This window comes from Cervus canadensis, chromosome 15 (assembly GCF_019320065.1).
Source record: "Cervus canadensis isolate Bull #8, Minnesota chromosome 15, ASM1932006v1, whole genome shotgun sequence".
Classification (NCBI taxonomy): Eukaryota; Metazoa; Chordata; class Mammalia; order Artiodactyla; family Cervidae; genus Cervus; species Cervus canadensis.
The window spans coordinates 17,315,698-17,323,982 of NC_057400.1; the positions used below are offsets into that span (position 1 = coordinate 17,315,698).

At 42.5% G+C, this 8,285-nt stretch overlaps 1 non-coding gene across 1 annotated transcript; it reads right to left on the reverse strand.

The window, feature by feature from the left end:
* Positions 1-7,084: 7,084 nt before the first annotated feature.
* TRNAC-GCA lies at positions 7,085-7,155 on the reverse strand. The gene has a single exon. It is a non-coding gene; the product is annotated as a tRNA-Cys (tRNA).
* Between the last annotated feature and the right edge of the window lie 1,130 nt (positions 7,156-8,285).

The window sequence follows — 8,285 nt, forward strand, 5'->3', positions numbered from 1 at the left end:
ACCAACCCAGAGAGCATATTAAAAAGCAGAGACATTACTTTGTCAACAAAGGTCCATATAGTCAGGCTATGGTTTTTCCAGTAGTCATGTATGGATGTGAGAGTTGGACTGTAAAGAAAGCTGAGCACCAAAGAATTGATGCTTTTGAACTGTGGTGTTGGAGAAGACTCTTGAGAGTCCCTTGGACTGCAAGGAGATCTAACCAGTCCATCCTAAAGGAGATCAGTCCTGGATGTTCATTGGAAGGACTGATGTTGAAGCTGAAACTCCAATACTTTGGCCACCTGATGCGAAGAGCTGACTCATTTGAAAAGACTCTGATGCTGGGAAAGATTGAGGCTGGAGGAGAAGGGGATGACAGAGGTTGAGATGGTTGGATGGCATCACCGACTCAACGGACATGGGTTTGAGGGAACTCCAGGAATTGGTGTTGCTGTGGTTCATGGGGTCGCAAAGAGTCGGACATGACTGAGCGACTGAACTGAACTGAACTGATCAGTCAACTTAACAGAATAAAGAGTAAGATAAATGTTACACTAGTTATGTACTGGGAAATAAGTGAGTTCAGGAGAGAGAGACAGAAGAATGGCTCTCACGCCAACCTGAAAGATGCAGGCTCAGGAGTGACTCTGCTAATGTATGTTGTCTATCTTGACAGGAAGGACTGGAATGTAGAAAACATTGGAGATAAAAAGAAAACCATAAGCAACAGCTCATGTGGGGCAATGCGAACAAGATACCTGGAGCACATAAGTATCTTCAGAGAGGTCAGGTTCTCCAGAGCTAATCATAGTACATTATGACTGGAGGTCAAGTCTCAAATCTGACCATTCTCCTTTTAAGGACTTTTAAAGGGAGTTTCGTGTGGCCAGATTTATACCTCTGAAAGATCACTCGGGAAGCAGCGGGGAGAAGGACCCTGAGAGGTGTGAGACTGGACGCAGGAAGACAAGTTGCAGGGCCTGCAGCCATCTAGTTGATAAATGACAAGGGCTGGACAAGGACAACGACAGTTTGTTAGCACAGAGGGGAGCTGCTTGCCCTGAGCAGAGTGCTGCGGGAAGGTGCCGGTGGTGAACCTGAGTGTTCTGTTAGGACTCTCATTTGGGGCATTCTCCAGCTGTCAGCACATTTGCTGGCCTGGCTGGAGCTAAGCTGATTGTGTTTGTGTCGCCCCAGTACCACTGCTGGAGGTGGCGCAAGGGCCTTCCAGGAACCATCTGGAGAAGGTCAGTTTGATCTGAGGGATTTATTTTCATTTAAAAAGTTCCCCAAAGCACAAGTCATTGCCCAGAAAGGGAGAGATTCCATTAACTTTGATCTTGTCCGTTGTTCATTGTCTTCTGCTGCTTTTATTATTATTTTGGTGTCAGCCTTGGTTTTGAAGCTGCATACAAGTAGTGGTGGCTATATGTCCAATATCAGTTAAATATGGAAAGATATGCTAATCCTCAGGAATCAAATTCTGATGTTAAAAGTAAGACCCATGCAGACTTTTCTTAGCATTTTGAATGTCTTTTCTGGAAACTGGTAACTAATTGCTAAAGAGAGTTTATGCCTCAGAGGTTGATGACACTGCTTGCCTTTTTATAATCTTCCCTTTTTTGAAAAAATGTTTTAGAAAATACTAATTTATTAAGCAAACACAGTAATCTTCACAGATTGTTATCGAAATATTTCATTTGCATTCTGACTCAGGCATCCGATAGGGGAGAATAAATGTGATGCAATTCATTAATATAGATGTTCCGGGTGAATGTTTTCCTGGCTGCACTGTGATTTTTTTTCAACTCAGATTTCTATTAAGCCACTGGCTTTTAATGCCACACATTACCATCTCTGCTGTCTTTAATGGATAATGTTGTCAATACCGCTAAGCAAACAAGCACTTGGCCAAGAAGTAGTTGAATGTACCTTCTGGCTCCCAGGAGGAGGCCAAGTGAGTGGCGAGGATTGAGATAAGAGCATCCAGCAGCCTCACCATAGGCTTAGACATGGCTCACGTGCTCTGAATCCAGCCTGCCTGGCAGGGTTATAGCCCCAAGGAATGCTGGAGGACTAGGTCTCAAGATGGACTTCAGAGGAAAATAATTCTGTATCTAAATCAGCGTTAGGGAATTCAGAAGAAAACTAAGACTAAAGCACCATACAAAAGCACATGTAAGCACCGGCAATACAAACATGTGTACTAGGTTTTACAGAGAAGCAGTATTGCATAGAGATTAAGGGAATAGACTTTGGACTCCCACTTCCTAGTTTCTTATCTATGCCTTAGTTTCCTCTTTGGTAAATGGAGAATCTTAGTGTTCTGTCTTTCTCTTTCTCTCTCTCTCTGCGTTGTTCTGAAAGTTAAGTGGCTGTCAGGGGATAACTAGTGTTTTTCCTTTTACTGTTGGTATCTAGTCCAGAGTCTGGGCAAAATTCAGTGCGCTGGCATTCACTACACACTCACTGAACACCTCCTAGGTGTCAATCCCTGGGCCAGACACACAATGATAAATACAACACACTCTATGCCTTAAAAAAACACAGTCCAGTAGAGGAGATAGATATGCAAATGGTAGGTTTAATTCTGTGTGGTGAAAAGAATAAGGATGCAGACACGAAGCTCCAGAGGTAGTAGAGTGAAGGGAGACGGTCCTCTGATTGAGGAAGTTTACAAGGAAATGGTTTACATAGGTTTTAAATACTCTGCTGGCATTTCAGGTGTGAGTAGGAGTTGAGTTGTCAAGAGTGTGAGTAATAAGGGAGAATTAAAGGATTAAAGTGAAAGTGTTGGTTGCTCAGTTGTGTCTGACTCTTTGCAACCCTATAGACTGTAGTCTGCCAGGCTCCTCTGTCCATTGAATTCTTCAGGCAAGAATACTGGAGTGGATGGCCATTTCCTGCTCCAGGGTATCTTCCTGACGTAGGGATTGAACCTGGGTCTCCCACAATGCAGTCAGATTCTTTAGCATCTGAGCCACCAGGAAAGCCCCAAAAGGGTTAAAGAAAACAGGTATTGAATGAAGAATAGGGGAGGAAAATATGCTATTATCTTTGATCCATTTTGTTTGTTCATTTGTTTCTTTGGTTTGGCAGTGAGATTCTTGGTTCTGGAGTATTCCCAGTTCTTAATCTAAATTTGGCAACAGTTCCATGCTTAATGGAAGCATCGTACTGGGGGAATTCCCTCCTTTTCTGGGAACTGGTGGCCCAGCTGCATTTGAACTGCCACTTATAGACCACCGGCTTCTCTCTGAAGATGGAGTCTAGACTTAGTCCATTATTGTGCTTTTGAGATGACCTTCTGGTCAAACCAAATCAAGAAACTGTTTGCATATCAAGTCCAAATTCTTAGCTATTCAGAGTTTCATTCTCTCAGGAGAAATGAGATGGTAAAACTTTGAGACAACTTACGAATTTCAAAATAGAACCATCTTCTTTGTGGAGGGAGGCTGAAGGATGGGAGTGGCGATTCTCACAATCACCTTTCTGTTTCTCCTGCTCTTTGTCACTTGCCTGACTTTCAACAAACTATCTTAGTGAGAACAGATCAAAAACCACCTCAGTTTCCAATTCATTAAAATTAAATGTGCCACATCTTACAAGTGAAAATACAATTTTCAGATGAAGAAATGGAAACATTTTTTTCCCTTGTATTTTGCTATTACTGTCCCTGCAGTCTCACAGTTGACAGTCTTAACTTTAAAAGGCTGTTTCACGCAGATTCACACAGAATGTATTTTGGGAGCATTATCAATTGGGAGGGAAGGGAGTTTACATGGCATTCTTAGTAGAGCCAGCCTGTGAAGGACCTCTGTGCTGACCATGAGAACCACACTCCCTTTCTTTATTTTTTAATTGATTTTATTGAAGTATAGTTGATTTTACAATGTTGTGTTAGTTTCTGCTGTATAGTGAAGTGATTCAGTTATACACATATATACATTTTTTATGTTATTTTTCATTATGGTCTATTACAGGATATTGAATATAGTTCCCTATGCTATACAGTAGGACCTTGTTGTTTACCCATTCCATATAGAATTCTTTGCATCGCTAATCCCAAATTCCCAGTCTCTTCCTCTCTGATCCCCACACACCCCCCTTGGCAGCCACAGGTCTGTTCTCTATGTCTGTGGGTCTGTTTCTGTTTCACACATAGGTTCATTTGTGTCATGTTTTAGATTGTATGTATAAGTGATATCATATGGTATTTGTCTTTCTCTTAATGACATTTCACCTAGTATGATAATCTCTAGTTCAACCAGGTTGCTGCAAATGGCATTATTTTCTTCTTTTTTATGGCTAAGTAATATTCCATTGTATATATGTACCACATCTTCTTTATCCATTCATCTGTTGATGGGCAATTACATCGCTTGCATGTCTTGACCACTTCAAGTAGTGCTGCAGTGAACACTGAGACACCACCTTTCTGATGGTCCCAGCCTGGCTGAACCCAACTGGTAACCAAAATGTTCATAAGTCACTTTCCTAGTGCTGTTAAGTAGAAAACGACATGTATTGTTTCTAGGCTGGTCATTGTCTTGTCCCTGCTTGTACCTACTGGCCGAAGGGGAAACTCAGAACCATTCATTTTCTTCCTGATATCTTTTCCTCCTCCTAGATTCCCAGTCTTAGTGATGCCAACATCTTCCCTCATGAGAATCTGGGAGTCATCCCACACTTCTCTATTGTCTTTAAATTTTTGTCCCAATTGGTGAGTCTTATTTCTATTCCTTTAACTTTGTTTACATCTCTTCCGTTCTTCTCCTTAGTGATCATATAGCTAAATGGAGGTTTCTAATTGAGAGAAAAAATGTTCATATCATATTTTAAAACATCATTCATCTAGATGTCTGTAGTAGCCTGTCACTGGGTCTTGCTGCCTTTGGTCTCATCCTTCTATTACAGAGTTACGAAACTGATCCTGCTTTATATTTTAGTGTCTCTGAGACCAATTCTAAACTTCTTAGCACAGCACAGAAGGCCTGCTGTCATTCAGCTTGCCTTCCTCACCAACTGTCTTTTTTTCGATTCCCTCACATATATCTTATGCATCAGGCATACTTAACGATGAGCAACTCATCAGATATGCCTTGCAATTCCTCTTCCTGCCTTTGCCTGTGTTCTTCCTGTTATTTGATTTCCCTTTCTCCTCTAATCTCCCTGTCAAACCCCTTCAACTCATCTCTCTATGAATTCTTTCTTGAATCACCTGTGTCAGTCACCTTCTGGTAGGAAATAGCTCATTCAAAGTGGGTAACTTGAGGAGAGCTTAATAAAGAGAATATTTACAAAGATGGGAGCAGGATGTGGGGAAATCACAAAAGAGATCTAGAAGTCAGGACCCTGAGGCTGAAACGGGGCTCCTGTTTGTCCCCTTCCAGCACAAGGAAGCTGTTACCTGAACCCAGAGACAAAGGGGGCTGCCCTCTTTGCAGGAAGGGAGTTAAGGGAACAAATACCCTAACCTTACTCTTTTCCCTCCCTTCAATGGCCTGCCAGCACTCAGCATTGGCTGCAATCAATAGGACTAGGACAGGAGAGGACAGGGAGCCTTTGACATAGACTGTATTAGTCAGCCTTTTGGGGCACAGAGGAGGATGCAAGAGATTGAAGCATGGAACTCAGAGGATAATCAGAAGATCCCTGGCACCCCACCCAAGCTGAAGTGATCAATTTGTGACCCAGAGGGCCTGGTTCACACTTCTCTTACCGCCTTTATAATGACACTTTGCCATGACTTGTTTGTGCATTTATCTCCTCTGTGTTATAACCTTTTGGATAGCAAGACACATGTGGCTTTGGGTTTGTATTAATCTTTGTATTCCTGTTGCTTACCATGCTACCTGCCTTGCAGCAAACACTGCATAAACTCTAATTACCTAAACAGAATTGGTTTATTCAGAGAACCATGAAGAAAGCGATGGCCCTAGAGAGTAAGAGAACTGACTCTTCTCTCCTTGGGTCTTGGAAGGGAGGCAACATGTCTTGGCGAGTGTAGTGCAGCAGTGAGCACTGGACACTCTTGTTGACACCAGCAACCCCTCTTCATGTTCCCTGCCTTCCTGTCTGACATTTTCCGCTTCTATCCTCACTCTCTCCCTCTGGTCCCTTGGTCCCCATTCTCACAGGACACTAATGTCTGGGATCTCTAAATCTCAAATCGTTATCCATCCACCCTGAGGTGCTAAAATAGACAAAAGACAAACCACTTCAGAAAAATCCTAACTCATTTCTTAGTTTCTCTATGAAGTCTCAGCTTCATTGCTGCTCTGGTTATGTGAGCTGCACCATTTAGAAATGTTGAATTTCCTCCTGTTTGATTCTTCTCCCCTAAAATATAGAATGGAGTCATCCCCTAAGTAGATTCTTAGCCACTTCCTCTTCTGAGTTCTAGTCTCTATTTGGCCCTCTTAGACTAAGGATATTGTAGAAAAGACATCCCCAGCCTGAAATATATCACTTGAGAACAAATGAAGAGAACCTCCTCAACTCCTGCAACTCATTCCAACCCTGCAGCCAGAAGGCCCATGACATTTATAACTAATACGGTGGCTCTAGTTGGTTTCCTTTGTGTTTGCAGATGCATATCTGAACTCTCTCTGGGTTTAGATTGCAGAGAGAGAGGCTGAGGGCTTGTAACCAAGCTTTGATAAATGGAGAAAAGATGATCCTGATGGGAAAGAGCAGAACATACACTCATATAGTTTATTCCAGGTAGAGCTCTCTTCCATGACTCTAGGGTTGAGTTTCCTATTGTTGGTGGAGATTATAGCTCACTGAGGATATCATTGGAATTTAATATGCTTTAGATTCCTCTTTTCTACTCAGTTCTTTCTACTACTACCTTCTTTAAAGTCAACATATATTAACTGGACACGAAGTATTCAAGAACCTTTTTGCTATGTACTATCTCTAGCATAGAGAAGGCATATGTTAGCAGTGTGTTTAGCGATGTTGTTGTTGTTTAGTTGCCAAGTTGAGTTCAGCTGTTTTGTGACCCTATGGACTATAGCACACCAGTCCCCTCTGTCTATGGGATTTCCCAGGCAAGAATACTGGAGTGGGTTGCCAGTTCCTTCTCCAGAGGATCTTCCCAACCCAGGGATTGAACCTGGGTCTCCTGCATTGCAGGCAGATTCTTTACCACTGAGCCACCAGGGAAGCCTGTCTTCAGCAATGAACCTTAACCTTTTCCCATGGAACAGGAGATGGATGTAGAGTAGAAAGCTGTGATGTACTTGAGGAAAGAGAGAGGAAATTTACAGTAAATCCCTGGTGTGGATATTCTAGCTTGGGATGGGTGTTCTTGCTATGGACTTCCTGTTCTTTCCCTGTGAGAACCGGTAATATACTTTATTGTTCAGTTCAGCTCATTTCAGTTGCTCAGTTGTGTCCAACTCTTTGTAACCCCATGAATCACAGCATGCCAGGCCTCCCTGTCCATCACCAACTCCCAGGGTCTACCCAAACCCATGTCCATCGAGTCGGTGATGCCATTCAGCCATTAGACTGTATGCCTATTGAGCAGGAATTTTGCCTTATAATCCTGGAATTTAGCACAGGGACTCATAGTAGCACCTCAGCAATTACCTGTGTGAAATAGTGGATATGTATTGTTTGAAGAACATCTTTATGCCAGTATTCACTTCGTTCAATATGCAGGGCCATCTTTAGTGTAGTAGTTGTGTAGTGTGGCCATGGGAAGGATCATGATTTTATTTCTTCTGCATTTCCTGGAGGGATAAGTTTGCAAGTTGTTCTCCTATAGTTGTAAGACCCAGACAGGAGAGATGATTGTGATGTCATCTACTTATTCTGACTTGAAGGCTCTTGAGGTCTCTGAATATCATCCCTTACCACTTGGGCCACTCACTATTAGCCTGTTAAAATGGATATGTAAATCACGGAGCAGAAGTATTGATGATCATGGACTTGTTAACTCTGATATCAGATCAACTAGAATGAAATGTGGACCTGGAACACAGGTTGGCTATGTTTTGAGGAAGGTAAGGTAAGGAAGAAAGGACTTTTATACATTGGTCCTTAGTGTAGGGTGAGCATAAAGGAAGGAATCAGGTTATCTGGTCGTCTGACCAAGGCAGAGTGGGCTGTCATGACAGAGCGGGTCTGGGTGAAAGACTTTCAGGCTGGGTGCCTAGAGAAACAGAAGAAGGTAGGATAAGGGGAGCACGAGTCTGCAAATATTTCAAATCTTACCTGGCATTTTGCTGGGAGATTTACAAGATAGGCTAACACCTGGGTCTACTTTTGATCTTAGTTGTCCTAAAAAC